Consider the following 16,551-nt stretch of genomic DNA (forward strand, 5'->3'; position numbering starts at 1 on the left):
GATCCCTTTGCCCATCGGACCACAGACAAACAGGACATTCTGGCCTCCCCAGGGTGCCTGACTCCAGAGCTGGGGATGGCACCAAGCTCCCCGACCACATGAGTCCCAGCCTCCGTGGCCACTCCTGCCTGTCCTGCCCAGGGCAAGGCCGATTCAGTGCCCCAGTGTTGGAAGCCGGGCACCCCCATGCCACTTATAACCACCTTGCCACATGTGAGTCGGTGTGGCATGGGCTACTGAACAGGCGTCCTGAAGGCTTCCTCAGCTTTCTACCCTCAACACCCACCTGCTCTGCCCTGCCTGGAGGTCAGCCTGTAAGGCTAAGGGGGATTCCTTCCAGGAGCTGTGAAGGGTGAGCTGGCCACAGGCACAGGACAGCAGGTCCCCCTGCCCTGCCAGGGCCCCAGTGTGGACAGTGGCCATCAGGGGGCTGCTTTTCAAGAACACCATCGACATCGGTACCCCCTAAGAGGGTAAACCTCAGAGTTTAGCATACTCCTTCATCTCTTTTTATTGATGATTTTGTGAGCCAATAGTAAGTGTGTGTCATGTGCTAGGCTCTGGGCTGAGCACATTTTACACACTATTCATTCATTCACCAATGGGCTCAATAAATACATTTAACTTCAATCATGGAAATCTTCAAACCCACCCAAAAGAAAGCCAATAATATGATTAACCAAATGCAATCATTGTCTGATTTTAAGTTAACACTTGGCATTCTTGCCTCATTGACTCCCAGTTTTCTCTTAAACTGGAATATTCTAGAGCAAATCCCAGGCAGGCCACTTTGCCCACAAATACTTCAGCTTGTGTCCAATAGTTAAGGCCTCTTGATTTTCATCGTGACCTCAATGCCATTATCACACTCAACCAAATTAACAGTGATTTCTTTTATTTATTTATCTATTTCAGAGAGAGAGAGAGAGAGAGAGCACAGGGGGCGGGGGGGGAGGCAGCAGGAGAAGGAGAGAGTATCTCCAGCAGACTCCCTGCTGAGTACAGAACCTGACGAGGGGCTGGATCCCATGACCCTGAGATCATGATCTGAGCCAAAATCAAGAGTTGGACGCCTAAACAACTGAGTCACCCAGGTACCCCAACAGTGATTTCTTACTCTCTTTTGATCCCCAGTTCTTAGTCCATTCTTTCCAATTCTTGCCAAAATGGCTTTCACAGCCAACAAACATTTTCAGGCACCAACACATTATTCACACTTGTGAATAAATAAATGCTGTAATTTCATATAGCAATAAAGATGAGAAAGAAAAAAAAAAGAACAGGCAAGGCATGAGATGTGCACACATGGATACATGGATCCTCCAGGCAGAGCAGACAGCAGGTGCAAAGGCCCCGTGCAGGCATAGGCTCAGTGAATTCCAGGAAAACATGGCTGGAGGGACTGTGAATGGGGGCGGACAGAGGGCCCTGCTAGCTCCTGGGAGGTACTGAGTGGGATGGGAATTACAGAGGGTTTGGGACAGAGAAGGGACTTGTCTGAGATGGAGGCGGGGTGGGGATATTAAGAATTATTTGGGACAGATTACATTTTGATGTCCATTAGACATTGGGGATGAGCTATCACGTGAGTTTCTTTTTTTTTAATTTTTATTTATTTATTTATGATAGTCACACACAGAGAGAGAGAGAGGCAGAGACACAGGCAGAGGGAGAAGCAGGCCCCATGCACCGGGAGCCCGACGTGGGATTCGATCCCGGGTCTCCAGGATCGTGCCCTGGGCCAAAGGCAGGCGCTAAACCGCTGCGCCACCCAGGGATCCCTCACGCGAGTTTCTATTTTTTTTTATTTTTATTTTTTTATTTTTTTTTCCTCACGCGAGTTTCTAATTCACACAACAGCCCTCATGAGCCCATTTCACAGATAAGGAAACAGAGGCTTCACGTGGTGAAAACCATGGTCATTCAGCAGGCACGTGTTGGAGTCACCCTACCCACCATGCTCTGTAAGCTCCTAATAATCTGAGTCTGTACACCTGGCAGGGTACAGATGGGGAGCCCATTTGACAGATGGCAAGACAGTTCAGAGACTTAGATGATCACTCAAGCTTCCACAGCAAGACAACAGCAGAGACCAGACCAGAACCCACCCCTGTCACCTCCTCCAGCACCTTGGGAATGGCTGGGATTGCTCACTGGGTGCATCTCCACCAAGAGGTGCTCACAAGTTGTCTCACCACTTCTGCTTCCTGGGAAGCCTGGTCTGGTCTCAAGCGGGAGCGGATGCGTACCTGGGTTCGTTTCTGTCAATCTTTAAATTCCAGGAAGCTGCTCCTCGCTCCAAATGGATTTACAAAAGGCATGAAGTATTATCATGAGGACTAATGAACATTCTATTAGGTCCTTGCATGGCTGGAATGGTGGGTGGCAGTGGCAGTGCCCACTCATGGTCCAGCAGTGAGCCTGGGGTCTCAGAAAGCCCCAGTGGGGATGGCCAGCCCACAGAGACAAGATTCAGAAGGAAGGTGAGGAATTAGACACGTCTCGGTTATTCCAGATCAGCACTCTTAAACCTAGAGTCCGCTTTTGCATTTTGCAGAGATGACATGAGACCTTCAAGATGAGACATTGGGTCAGGTATGTTCTCTAATCTCATGAAATCCCTTGAGGTATCTCGATCAGCACTTCAATATCACATAACTAAGGAATCATGGAATCTGCAAATGTGGACAGAAAAACAAACGATGTCTTTATTTTTACTCACCTCTACCTAAGTTGTGGCAGATGTCTCAAAATAGCACGCATCACGCCTTAGAAGATAGCGCGATTCCACCTGCAATGATTATTACACAGTGTGCCTACAAGAAGCATGCCTCTAAATCACAATTTAAAATATATTTTAGGGCTTCTGGGTGGCTCAGTTAATCGTCTGCTCTCAGCTCAGGTCATGATCCTGGGGATCTGGGATGGAGCCCTGCATCTTGCTCCCTGCTCAGCAGGGAGTCTGCTCCTCGCTCTCCTTCTCCCTCTGCCTGCTGCTCTCCCTGCTTGTGCTTACTCTCTCTCTCTCTCTCTCTCACTCTCTCTCACACACACACACACACATAAATAAGTAAATCTTTTTAAAAATTTTAGTAGCTGCATTTCTATATAATTGTCTTCCTTTGCAATGCTATATTGTTTATTTTGTACCATTTAAAAGCATTATTCTCCGACTGCCAAGGGGTCCGTGACACAATAGAGGTTAAGATGCTTTTTCTCCAGCGAGCTGGGCACAGGGCCTGATGGCAGGCTGGAGTTCTGGAAGGAATGGGAAGGCGGGAGAAGACATTGGGGCTGGGCAGGCCAAGGCGTCTACCCATCAATGAAGAGGTGTGCAGAGCATCCCGGTTGCCAGCACTTGCCCATCTTTTTGCTCATACATCCCATAGTGCTCATAGTCCTCTGACTAAGCATGTGCAGGCTCCCCTTCCTCCCCTTCACTCTGGGCTTTCCCTTCTATTTCTGTTCTGTTAAAATTACCCGAGACTTCCTGTGCTATTAGTTGACCCATATCCTTTTAGGAAAGTGATGGAATCTTTTTTTTTTTTTTAAACCAAACTTGTGAAGAGGGAGAGGCATTTTTAACCTGATTTTACTCAGAAAGGCACTGACATATGAAGTGACTTGGTGAAGATCTCACATCAAGCACGGGCCCCTCCATCTCCTTACACCTGCTGCTTCACCCGACTGCCAGGCAGAGTGTACCGCTGGAAGCAGAGCTCAGCTCGCCGTGGCTGGGGTCGAGCTCTAAATAGCATGCTCCACGTGTTCACCAAGGTTCAGGACCCCAAACACCTGGGGCCCCCTTCCCCACTTCCACTGTCAGATTCATCCTCCTGCCACTGCTGGCAGCCGGCACGGACCTGGCCAAAGGATCACATGTTTCTAAGTCATTTCCATCTCTTGATTCTAAAAGTCATTCAAGGAGATCTGATGCCAAATGTCCTTTAGTTCTGCAAGTTGTCCTACCTTTGGCTACCCTTTGGCCTGGATTGCGATGGGAGTGGGCTGGGGAAATATGAGGATGGTGCACTGGACGAACGTAGGCAAAGTCAGACCCCTCCCAAATCTCAGGGGTGCAGAGTAGCTGCTTACGAGGGGAAGCACGACCTTTGCGAGCGTGGCCTCCTAAAAGCTCTGACAATCCCCTGTCTGAGCTCACATTGGGGAAGTCTTCTATATTACCAAGATAATACTGTATTAAGAGAGATTTTGTATTTGGTGTATTTAATGAGCAAGCAACTCCCCAAAGACCTTTCAATAAAGCCAGTAAATTTAACAGGAGAAATGCATCAATTGGCTTTGCTGCTCTGGTTAAGAGGGCCGCCACTTTCTGCTTTTACAGACCCAGGCATATATTATGCTAAGAAAGCCCTGGAATCAATCTTCGAGGAGAGGACTAAAAGGTGGGTGCAATTAAGCGGCTAACGTTCAGCCCCAGCTGCCCCAGCTGAAGTGATTATTTTAATGTAAAAGCGATGAACTTGATGAGAAGTCACCCAAGTTAGAACACTGCCTATTCGCCATCAGAATGTCCCTGCTCTGAAGGGTCGCAGAGCGAGGCTGTTCATAAAGGCAGGCCAGAGGCCAAATGAAGGAATAAATACGTAAAGGCATGCCGCACCCCGAGCAGAGTGCTCGAAGGACGTTGACTAATGGAAGGCAATAGAGTGGATTTTGACAAGAAGGGAGAGAATATAAAATATTCATACCCGTCATCTCTTCAACATGACTGCCTATCATGCCAAGCCACCTTGGTCCCCTTGTAGAGAGGGCTGAACAGAAGTTACATATGGGGATGGAGATGGGGGGTTGATGAGGAAGACCTGCATCTGGTCTTGTCTTTATTCATAAGCAATATGGAACCTCAGCCAATCACTTACCCGCCTGGCTCCCGAAACTCAGCTAGAAGTTCTGGTGGAGTGTATATGTCTACTTTGTAAACATTTTTAAGAGCAGGTTTAGGTTCCCAGCAGAATAGAGCAGAAAGTATGGAGAGTTCCCAGATAGTCCCTGTCCCCATACATGCACAACCTCTCCAACTGTCCATATCCCACATTGTTACACTCAATAAACCTACATTGAAGGGAGCCTGGGTGCCTCAGGCAATCAAGCATCTGACCCTTAATTTCAACTAAGGTCATGATCTCAGGGTTGTGAGATCGAGCCCCAAATCAGGCTCTATGCTCAGGGCGGAGTCAGCTTGAGATTCTCTCTCCCTCTCCCTCTGCCCCTGCCCCCATTCACACTTGGCTCTTGAAATAGAAATAAATAAATAAATAAATAGATAGATAGATAAATAAATAAATAAACCTTTAAGAAAAATAAAAATACACCTGCATTGATACATCATTATCACCCAAAGCCCATGGTCTGGGGGCAAGCTTGTAAATGGAATTCACTAGTCTTTTAACACTACTAAGCACCTACTACATGCCAAGCCTCAGTTGGGGGGCTAAAGAAACAGAACGTAATAGCACTTAGTTCCAATCCTAAGGTGCTTACAATCGCAGACATCCCGCGTGGACAATCTCATGAACTGAGGCCTCCAGTAGGAACCTACAGATATGCTGCTCATCACTGGAAATCTGCATACAGTGTATCACTTAGCACTCTTTTTTTTTTTTTTATTGTATGACAAACCATCCCAAGCTTTAGTGGCTTGAAACAACCATTCATTTAGCTCATGATTCCATAAACTGGCATTCTGGGCTGGACTCGGCACAGCGGGTCTTCTGATCTTGGCTGGGCTCCCTCGTGCATCTGCGGTCAGCCGCCGGTCAGCAGGGTGGCTCTGGTCCTGGAGATTGGCTGGCTGTTGGCTGGGGCGATAGGAGTGGAGAAGGGGACAGCTAGAACACAGGTCTTTCATCACCCAGCAGGCTAGCCTGGGCTCGTGCGCAGGCCGTCTCAGGGTTCCAAGAGCAGGGAGAAAGCAAGTCCTTTCCCAGGTCCTGTGTCAAGTTTGCCCCTATTTCGCTGATGAACAAAGTCATGGGGCCAGGCTGATTCAAGAGATAGAGCGTCTATCTTACGGGAAGAGCTGCACTTTGGATGGGTGTGGACACGAAACCAGGAGCAGTCTGTGGCGGCTCTTACAACCTGCCACATGTATGTGTCCAGTTTAAGAGAAAACAGAATCAGGAAAATCATTGAGCCTCCTCTTTTTTGTTGCCACCCTTTCTTCACATTGCAAATTTCACAGAACACTTGACACTTGTTGCCTTTGTCCTGGCTGCTTGCCTGTCCCCACCATGGTGAGGACAGTGGACATCTACTAACTGCCACATCTGGGTGGTGCTCTTCAGACCTTGTCGTCCTGGTTCTCTTGACTGTGTTTCAAGCTGTTTGTCTCTCCTTTCTTCTTGAATCTCTATAATCTGTGGTCTAGGGCATAATTGTTCAGGATATCTGGTGCCCTCTTTCTGGGGAGGATTATATCCTGCCATGTTGACCAAGGGCTTGACCTGGGACTGGCTTTGGCCAAGGAAATGTGAGTAGGGGTGGTATCTGTCACTTTGGAGTCAACGTTTCAAGAGGTGGCACTTGGTTCCAATGTCCTTTTTACCTCTGCTAGGAGACTGGTGTGGTGGCAGGGACAGGCTGCACCATCTGCCTGGGTCCCGGCAGAGGGCAGGAGCTGACTGAGATGGTTATGTTATGTAGTCTCTGCTATAAATCTCTGTTGTGGAAGACACTGAGACTCGGGAGGTTGTTTGTTACTGCAGCATAACATAGCATATCCTGACTGATACAGAACTCATACGGGCTTCCATAGCACCACATTCTTCCTGTTTTCCATCCATAGCTCTTTGTCCTCCTCCCTCTTAGGTTCTTCTTCCCTTTTCCTCTTCCCCATGGTTCTGTGTTTGGCCTCCTGTTTGTCCCACTCACGTGCTACCTGGTCTCACTGTCTCTGCAGAGACACCCAGGTCCCTAGGATCAGCCCAGATCTATTGCTCAAGCTCAGTCTCATAGCTCAGTCATCTGCTGGGTATACACCATCAGATGTTTCACACATACCCGTAACTTACCCACCCCTTCATGCCAGTTCTCCACCAGTGGCTCCTCTGTCCTTGAAATCCCCAGGTTGTCCTTAACTTCACACTCTTCCTTGGGACATCCCAGCAGTTGAGCGCCATAGTCAGTTCCTTCGATGTCCCCAGTCTATATCCTCTTCCCTCCCAACCATTCTGCTGCCACTTCCTTTGTTCCAACCACTAACCACTGTTCCCTGGATAATGGCCACAGCCTCTGATAACCTTTACTGTTCCCTCCAGTCTCATTTCCCCACTCCTACCTACTGTCACTCAGCCCAGACCATAGTTCATTTTGGCTTCGAGATCTATCAAAAATATACATCTGGCCAGGCTGGTCTGCTCATAGCTGCCAAGGTTCCCCATTGTCCATGACACAATCCAAACCCCTCACCGAGACTCACAAGGTCCCCACAGTGGGGCCCCTACAACCCTCAGCCCCTCTCATTGTCCCACTGTACACTCCTGTACATGCCGGGACCCTTGTCCCATTGTCTACTGTCCCATTGCCTCTGTTGCTGCTGGGTTTTTGCCAATACCCATCCCTTTATTCCTGGGTAAATCCTATTTGCTCTTTAGCATTCAGCCCCCTACCTCACCACACACACACACACACACACACACACACACATACACACACACTGGATTAATGCCTTTCTCTCCTTTCAGAAGATGAGCTTCCCCTCATATCCTGGCATTTATGATGCATCTGTCACATGCAACTACCATGTGATGCTTGTTAAATGTATGTCTGAGCAAGTGAATAAAAAAATAACCATTTTCTACAATGTCTTATTTTTGGCCAATCTGGAAACCTGTTTCCATCTCTACTGACCACTCTTTACATACTTCAGGTCATTGTTCCTGCGGGCCAAAGAGCAATGCCCAGCATCCCCAGATCCTGTCATAACAACTGTAGCCGATACTTCAGAGCATCCTCACCCACATGGCCACTGGCACCTGTGACCACATGCACAAATGGGTGGAGAAGGTTCATCACATGTGTGAATCCTCCTTCCCATCCAAGTACTGTTCTTTGCAGGAGGACATCCCTGGTGCTGCACCCCACCTGCCTGTACGACACCCAGCTCCAAGTCAGGGCCACATGCATTGAGAGCTTTCCATGGGCAGTGGTATGTGGCTGGTCTCATGGAATCCTGACAGTGATCGATTACCTAGGCTGTGATTAGTCCCTTTTCACATGTTAGGAAACTAAAGCACAGGGAGGTTAGGTAAATTTCCCTTGGCCACACAGTTTCTAAATGGTTGAACTGGGATTCCCACCCAGGTGGCCAGTCCCTAGAAAACCTGCTCTCCATCACTTCACTCTGCACATGCCTGAGCACAGGGAACATCTAGTGACTCCAGTCAGGGACAGAGTGATCAGACATTTAGACTTGTCCACATTTTAGCCTAATGTCTAACCAGATCATTCTTCTAAAATTTTGGTCCCCAAAACCTGGGTTGTGATGGAAGGACCTAGAACCTGGATTCTGAAGAGGCAACCCAAGGCTCAGCTGGACCACACCATCATGTGATGAACCTCTCCAACCCCTGGCTCCTTACCTGTAAGGTGAGCTATTGCTACAGATGCTGCAGGGAGAAATCAGGGGTGGATGTCAGGGGCACCCTGAGGCACCATGCAGCCTCGCCCTGGTTCCCTCAGGAGAACCACTCTCCATTTCTACTGGAGAAAAGGGAGTGGTGTAATGCACTCGCCTCACCTGTGCTGGTGACACCTGACACCAGCAGCCGATAGGAGGTGACCCGTTGTTCAGTCCACACAGCCCTGCAAATGGACTTGGCCATCCTGCTCTTTCTCCACTGAAGTGATTGATTGTTTTGGCATCATGAGGACAACCCAGACTGGATGCCAAAATATCTAACCAGTTCCATCAAACCAGGTGTCAGGCTGCCCAGTGCCAGCCACCAGCACTCAGATTGTGCCTTTTCTCACAACTGGGTCAGGATATGGTTGAACTGCGACCAGTTCTCCGTCAGCAAGCAGCTGCTAACCAGCTGTTCATGGGAATCCGCTCTTCTATTGTTATTTTTCACTTCCCTATGGAAGATATTTACCAGCCCTACCCTATGACCTGCACTAAGGATTCAATGTCAAAATCGGGTTCTTTCCCCCAAGATGCTCACCAATCAGGGGGAAATGCAGGCAAAGAAAAACTTGGCTGATGTGCAGATCAAAGAAAGCACTCTCTTGGCCCAGCCTTGCCCAGCTCCAGCCTCCTGCTCTGCTCAGCCCGGTGTGTACACTGAGCCCAGACACACACAGAGACCCACAACTCGGCTCCTCGCCCTCCGGACACTCTCCTCCCTCTCCTCTACCCAAAGCTCCTCCTCCAGCCAAGCTTGCCTCGAGCCCACCTCCCCTCAAACCTCCCTGGGCCCCTGCCACCCACCTAAGTCCCACTCTTCTGAATTCTTGGTTCACAGTACAGGTGTTTGGGCCAGTCTTTTCAGAGGGCACATACGCTGCCCTGTACCACAGGTGGTGCTATATCAAAACAAACAAAACCTTTTCAGATCATGCAAATAATGCACGTTTACGTTACAGTATGTAGATAAGCAGAAACAGTCACCTGTCACTGCGAACATCTCAACGTCTATCCCTCCAGTTCATTTTCTTGTAGACATATTTGCCGGCATGGATATTTTATTTTTGTTCTGTTGTTTTGTAACTGCTTCTCAAGGGCAGGAATCCTGCCTCCCGTCTTTACACTCCCCCAGGACCTCACCTCCAGCAGGTGCTCACAGCCTGTCAGGTGGGTGTTTACAGCGACAAGAGCTCACAAGGCTGAAGACTCTCGAGTTCAGGTTCACTGACCATTTAGGGTTGTTGAACCCTTGCAAAAGAGTTCGTTTTGATCGGGTTGCATGGGTTACTCCAGTGAGGGGTCTGCTAATAGGCTGCTGAGCACCAGTGCCCCAGAAGGGCTCCTCTCAGGGAGATCCTATCAGGCAGCCAGTCAGGGGAACCCACAGCTCAGGCTTCCACTCTGTACCTGACACCATACAGTGAAACTAAATGAGTGGTAGCCCTTGACCACCATCTCCTGTGGGACTCATCTCTCACAGGTGACAAAATAAGCTCAAAGAGGGATGCCAAGCGAAAGACAGATACCCTCTGGTTTCTACCCAGGAGACAGTGATGGCAAAATCCACCAGTAGATGCATCCTGCCCGAGGTAGAACCTGTTCTCCACCCTGCCATCTCACATGGCCTCTTTAGAATCAAATCTGGTTCATTCATTTATCCTCATCCTACAAATGTTCTTGGAGCACCTACTATGCACCAGACATTTTTTCTAGGCGACAAGGATGCAGCAGCTAGCAACATAGTCTTCATGACGCTTATAGTCTCATGGGAGAGAAACAGGCAATGAACAAGTAAGTAAGTAAGTAAACAAATAAATAAGCCAAGTTCCAGAGATAGTAACATAAACAATAAATGGGGAGGCAGGACAGAGGGATGTGTGGTAGGAGTGGAGTAGAAGCTACTCTACTTTGAGTGGTCAGAGAAACTGCTCGTAGGAAGTGAAATGTGAGCTGAGACCTAAATAATAAGAAGGAGCATCCAAGCAAAGACCTGGGGCAAAGGAAACAGCAAGTGCAAAGGCTCTGGGGCAGGAACAAGCTTTGCATATGTGAGAAACAGAAAATAGACTCCTTTGGCTAGAGTGGCATGGGTGGGAGGCTTATAGGACAGTGTCCATGGCACAGGAAAAGGTGCTCAACATCACTTACCATCAGGGAAATGCAAATCAAAGCTACAGTGAGATATCAACCCATACCTGTCAGAATGGCTAAAATCGACAACACAAGGAACAACAAGTGTTGGCAAGGATGAGGAAAAGGGGAACCATCCTGCACTGTTGGTGGGAATGCAAACTGGTGCAACCACTCTGGAAAACAGTATGGAGTCTCCTCAAAAAGTTAAAAATAGAACTACCCAGTAATTGCACTACTAGATATTTATCCAAAGAATACAAAAATATTAACTCAAAGGGATACATGCACCCCAATGTTTATAGCAGCATTATCTACAATAGTCAATTATGGAAATAGCCCAAGCATCCATCAACGGATGAATGGAGATATATATGAATATTACTCAGCGATATAAAAGAATGAAATCTCGTCCTTGGAAATGACATGAATGGAGCTAAAATATATATAAATATATATTTTTTGGAGCTAAAAATATTATGCTAAGTGACATAAGCTGATCAGAGAAAGACAAATACCATATGATTTCCTCATATGTGGAACTTAAGAAACAAAACAAATGATCACAGGGAAAAAGAGAGAAGGAGGCAAACCGAGAAACAGACACAACTCTAGGGAAGAAACTGCTGGTCATCAGAGGGGAGGCAGGCAGGGAGGTGGGCGAAACAGGTGATGAGGATGAAGGAATGTGATTACTGTGATGAGTACCGGGTGTTGTATGGAAGTGCTGAATCACTATATTGCACACCTGAAACTAATATTATACTGTGTGTTAACTAACTGGGATTTAAATAAAAACTTAAAAACAAAGAGGATGTCGATGGGTCAGAGACAGATCACCAGTCATGATGACAAGCTGGATTTTATTCTAGGAGACATAGGACAGGATTGAAGGGTTTCTTTCACCAGGGTCTTTATGAATAGAATGTTCTAGAGCTGGGCCAGTGTTAAATGTGGCTCCAGGACAAGATGTAGGTAAGAAAGAAGTGGAAGTCAGATTAAACAGCTACAGTTAGCTCACCAGACATCTTTATTTCTTTCTTTAAAAATAATACCACAGGGTGCCGGGGTGGTTCAGTCAGTTAAGCATCTGCCTTTGGTTCAGGTCACAATCCCCAGGTCCTGGGATCAAGCCCGCATGGGGCTTCCTGCTCAGTGGAGAGTCTGTTTATCCCTCTCCCCCTGTCCCTTCTCCTGCTTGATAAAGCAAAATAAATTTTGGCAAAATCCAAATTAAAAAAAAACCTTTAAAAAATTAAAAAATCAAAATGATACCATGACTAGAAATCTGCAATGATGTCTTTCCAGAAATGAGGATGTCCCTGGGCTCACTCATTGTCCTCCGTGGGGTCCTAATACATGGCTCTCATGTATTCCTCTCCCCACCTCCATCCCGCCCACCTCCTCTGGCTGGTGGCACAGCTCGGCCAGAGGGCCTGTGGTTCAGTGAGTCCTTACCAAGCATCTATGATGGCCAGACCCTGCACGGGGCTGGGGGAGGGGGGTTCCACAGCGAGGACATATCATGACCCCTGACCCCACTGGGCCAGACTTTGGCCAGAGAGCCAGATACTGAACAAGTGATCACACCTATGTATCACTGAACAGGTATCAGAGTGTGAAGAGAAAGATTGGGATGATAAGAGAGTTTATTGTGGGGTCCCATGTACATCAGGGCTCAGGACATGCACAGAACTAGATGAGATGGGGTGCAGGGGATGGATTCCAGCAGAGAACAGCCTATCCCAAGCCTCGAGAAGAACATTTGTTGAACAAGATACACATGGTTGCTGCCCTCATGGAGCCTGCAGCCTGCCAGGGAGAGGAAATGAGCCCCGGTCCTGTCCAAACGCAGCCCCCACACCACCGCCGCGGAGGCCCCCAGCTGGCCTAGATGGCCGGGCCCAGCCCCAGCACCAGCCGGTCAAGATTCTTAGAAATAGGTTCCTTAAAAACAAACAAAACAGGGACACCTGGGTGGCTCAGTGGTTGAGTGTCTGCCTTCAGCTCAGATCATGATCCCGGGGTCCTGGGATCGAGTCCCACATCGGGGTCCCCATGGGGCACCTGCTTCTCCCTCTGCCTATGTCTCTGCCTCTCTCTCTGTGTCTCATGAATAAATAAATAAAATCTTTAAAAACAAAACACTAATAAGGGTTTTTGTTGAATAGAGAGCTGCCACAGCACCAAGGGAAACATCTCCCAGAGATTTGAACACAGAAGCTTCTTTTCAGGGGCGCCTGGGTGGCTCAGTTGGTTAAAGTGTCTGACTCTTGGTTTCAGCTCAAGCACTGATCTCAGGGTGGTGGGATCCAGCCCCAGGAGGGGCTCCATACTCAGCCCAGAGTCTGCTTAAGACTCTCCCTCTCGGGATCCCTGGGTGGCGCAGCGGTTTGGCACCTGCCTTTGGCCCAGGGCGCCATCCTGGAGACCCGGGATCGAATCCCACATCAGGCTCCCGGTGCATGGAGCCTGCTTCTCCCTCTGCCTATGTCTCTGCCTCTCTCTCTCTCTGTGACTATCATAAATAAATAAAAAAAATTAAAAAAAAAGACTCTCCCCGCCCTCCCCTCAGTGGGCACGTGCTCTGTCTCCTTATCTATCTCTAAAATTAATCATTAAAAAAAAAAAAGATTCTTTTCAGGCTCAGGCTTTTCCTTCCACTCAGAGGGTGGACCTTTCTGGGCCTCAGCCTCCCCAACTTTCAAATGGATTACCCTGACCTGCTCAATGGCATTTCATGGGGATCAAATGAGGGGGGGAAAGCCCACTCCTCACAAACGGCCTGCAGCTGGAACCGGCATGCATGAGGGTGTCCCACCTTTTGGTGGTGGGCTCCGGATCTTCCTGCCCATATCCACTGAGGAAAGAAACCCGGAACGGAAACAAAAATCATTTCAATGAGACCATATAGTAGTATAGGTTTTAGAATCAGAGCCACTGGGACACCTGGCTGGCTCAGTAGTTAAGCATCTGCCTTTGACTCGTGGGGTGATCCCCAGGGTCCTGGGATCGAGTCCCACATCGTGCTCCCCACAGAGAGCCTGCTTCTCCCTCTGCCTGTGTCTCTGCCTCTCTCTCTCTCTGTGTCTCTCATGAATAGATAGATAAAATTTAAAAAAAGAGAATAATCAGAGCCAGGTAACTTTGAGCAAAAGACTCCAGCTTTCTGAACCTCAGTTTCTGCAACCATAAAATGGGGATAGGAATAGTACTGGTCTCACCGGGTCTTGGAGTAAATAGAACAGTGCAGGCAGAGCACTTTGCATGGGTCAAGGACTCCTTCACATTGGCCATCCCTATTGTAATCAGATTTCCCCCAGATCTGACATTTCTGAGCCTTGTAGAGAGGCTAGCCTAGAGCTAGCAAAGTGCCACCACCTCCCCACTCCACACCCCCTGCATCCCAGTGCCACGCTGTCAGGGGTCAGGATGGGGGTGAGCAAAGGGTTGCAGTGGGGGCCAAGGCACCCAGTCTCAAGAAGGCTGGAGGAAAGGGCCAATCCCAAGGCTTGAGCTTATGGAGAGCCTCCATATACTTCATCCAGCCAAGCCTCACCGGGATACCCCACGTTCTGGGCTCCCTTGGAACCAGCCTCAGGCTAAATCTGCTGCAATAATTCCAGGAGCTGGAATGGGGAGAGAAATGGTGGTGGCAGTGGCGGCTGAGCTGGCCCCACGGGCCTGCAGAGGACCGCCCTGGCCACGCGGTCAGCATGCAGACCCAGCCAAGGAGGCAGTGGTGAGGGCACACAAAGACTCCAGGACCCAAGTTCCCATCGTTTGCAAAAATCAAACCGAGAAATGCCAAGCTGCCTTAAGGAGGCGGCAAGTGCTCCCCAGACTTGCAGCACAATAGTTTCGAATGCAAATGGCACAAAGGAGGACAGGAAGCGAGGGACATGATCCTGGGTGTGGGGGACAGGGATGTGACTCGGCATGGTGAGTGTGTGTGTGTGTGTGTGTGTCCTGTGTGTGCACAGATGCACTGATGCACAGATGCGGGTGCGCTGTGGGGCAGAGCGCTGGGCGCGGCAGCAGCAGAGGGAACTTTCCCAGCCGCAGCCTTGGAAGCAGGTGTGTGTTTTATCTCATCCCACCCTGGCCTCCTCTTCCCGCGTCCGTCTCTGTCTCCAGTTCTTCCTGTCTGTCCCTTTCTGCATCTCTAGGTCTTTAATCCTCAGTTTGTTCCTGTTTGGCTGTCTCTGTCTCTGTCTCTCCGTCTGCCTCTCTCTGGGAGTCTCCCAGTCTCTGTCCCGTCTCTTTGTCTCCCCATCCGTATGTGTTCCTGTCTCTCCCAGTGTGTCTCTGTTCTCGCTCCCTCCAGGGGCCTGATCTCATCTCTCCGCCCTTCATCCCCATCAGCTGCTTCCTCCTCCTCTGCGCTGGGAGAGGTTCTGTTTCCAAAAGAGCAGCTCCCTTGGGGGACGCGGGGTTGCCAGCTCTGCATGCTTCATGTCACATTCCCGCTGCACAAGGGCAAAGCTTGTAGCCACATTGCATCCAGGCTTATCACACACACCCCACCAGCTCTGGGGCAGCTGCGCTCCCCGTACCGGACCGCCAGCCCCTGCTGCGGGAGAGGGGGAGGGGCACATTTCAGGTGTTCTGGCCAACTCCCACCCCCGCCCCTATGAGGGACCCTGGGGGCAGGAAGTCAGCAAATTCCAGGGGAGACCCGCACCCTCTCACCACCCGAGGGTGAGCCTGAGGCTCAGGAAGGGCAGCTCAACTCAGCTTTCCCGAGGGTCACACTTGTGCTATCTGTTCTTTTCTATCTTACTCTATTCCAATTCTGTGAAGTAGTGCTTACTGGCTTCCTGTTACTTTGTCCTGTTACAATTTGAAAAAAAAAAAAAAGAAAAGAAAACCTACATAAAACAGGCAAAAGTTCCTCAACTACTTAAGTGAATGAACACACACACAAATACAAGGCTTACTCCTTCTAATGTGTCCCCATTTTACAGATGAGGAAACTGAGACACGGAGAAGTTAGATAACTTCCAAGGATACAGCCCACCTTCAGGGACACCTGTGTAGGTGTCCCCTGGGCAGAGCCTCTCACCTCAAGACAACGCAGAAACGCACTTCGTAGGATCTTCTAGAACAACCTCATCCCCCCCCCCGCCCCCGGGCCGGTGGATCTGGGCTCCCTCACATTTGAACAGGGCTGCTCCCTTCTCTGATCCTTCTAGTCTCAGCCCATCCAGGAGCGCCTCCTCAGTGCAGGAGCCCCCTGAGTGCTCCAAAACATCACCCTGTTTGTTCCCTCCAAAGCTTATCACGTTAGAGATTTCATTGCTATTTTTCCTAAATCTGCGTTCTTAGTCACTGTCTCTCCTCCCCAGTTTAATCCCAATGTCCAGAACAGAGTCAGAGTTCCAGAAAGATTGCATAAACAAATAAATGCAAAAGGAGCAAGATTTGGGCTTGTCCAGATTATGATGCACAAGGCTGTCAGGAGTGTTTCAGGAGGAGAGCACAGGTGAGCAAAGGCACAGAGGTATAGAAACATGGTGTATAACCAAGGCACACAGACGTTCTGCGCCTTCTGTGCCCTCTGCTCCTCGGGGGTGCTGGCAGGAGGGTCTGGAGAGGTGGATGGGCTGGGGTGAAGGGCCTTGAATGCCAGATAAGGAGTTTGGGCTTTACCATCAGGCAATGGGGAGCTAGTGAAGGAGCCAGAGAAATGCCAGGACAGCTGCTCTGGTTTGAGGAAGAATGACCTGGTGGGGTAGGGGTTGAAGGAGGGAGAGGCTAGGGCAGGAGGCCCT

Source organism: Nyctereutes procyonoides, unplaced genomic scaffold, assembly GCF_905146905.1.
Source record: "Nyctereutes procyonoides isolate TBG_1078 unplaced genomic scaffold, NYPRO_anot_genome, whole genome shotgun sequence".
Lineage (NCBI taxonomy): Eukaryota > Metazoa > Chordata > Mammalia > Carnivora > Canidae > Nyctereutes > Nyctereutes procyonoides.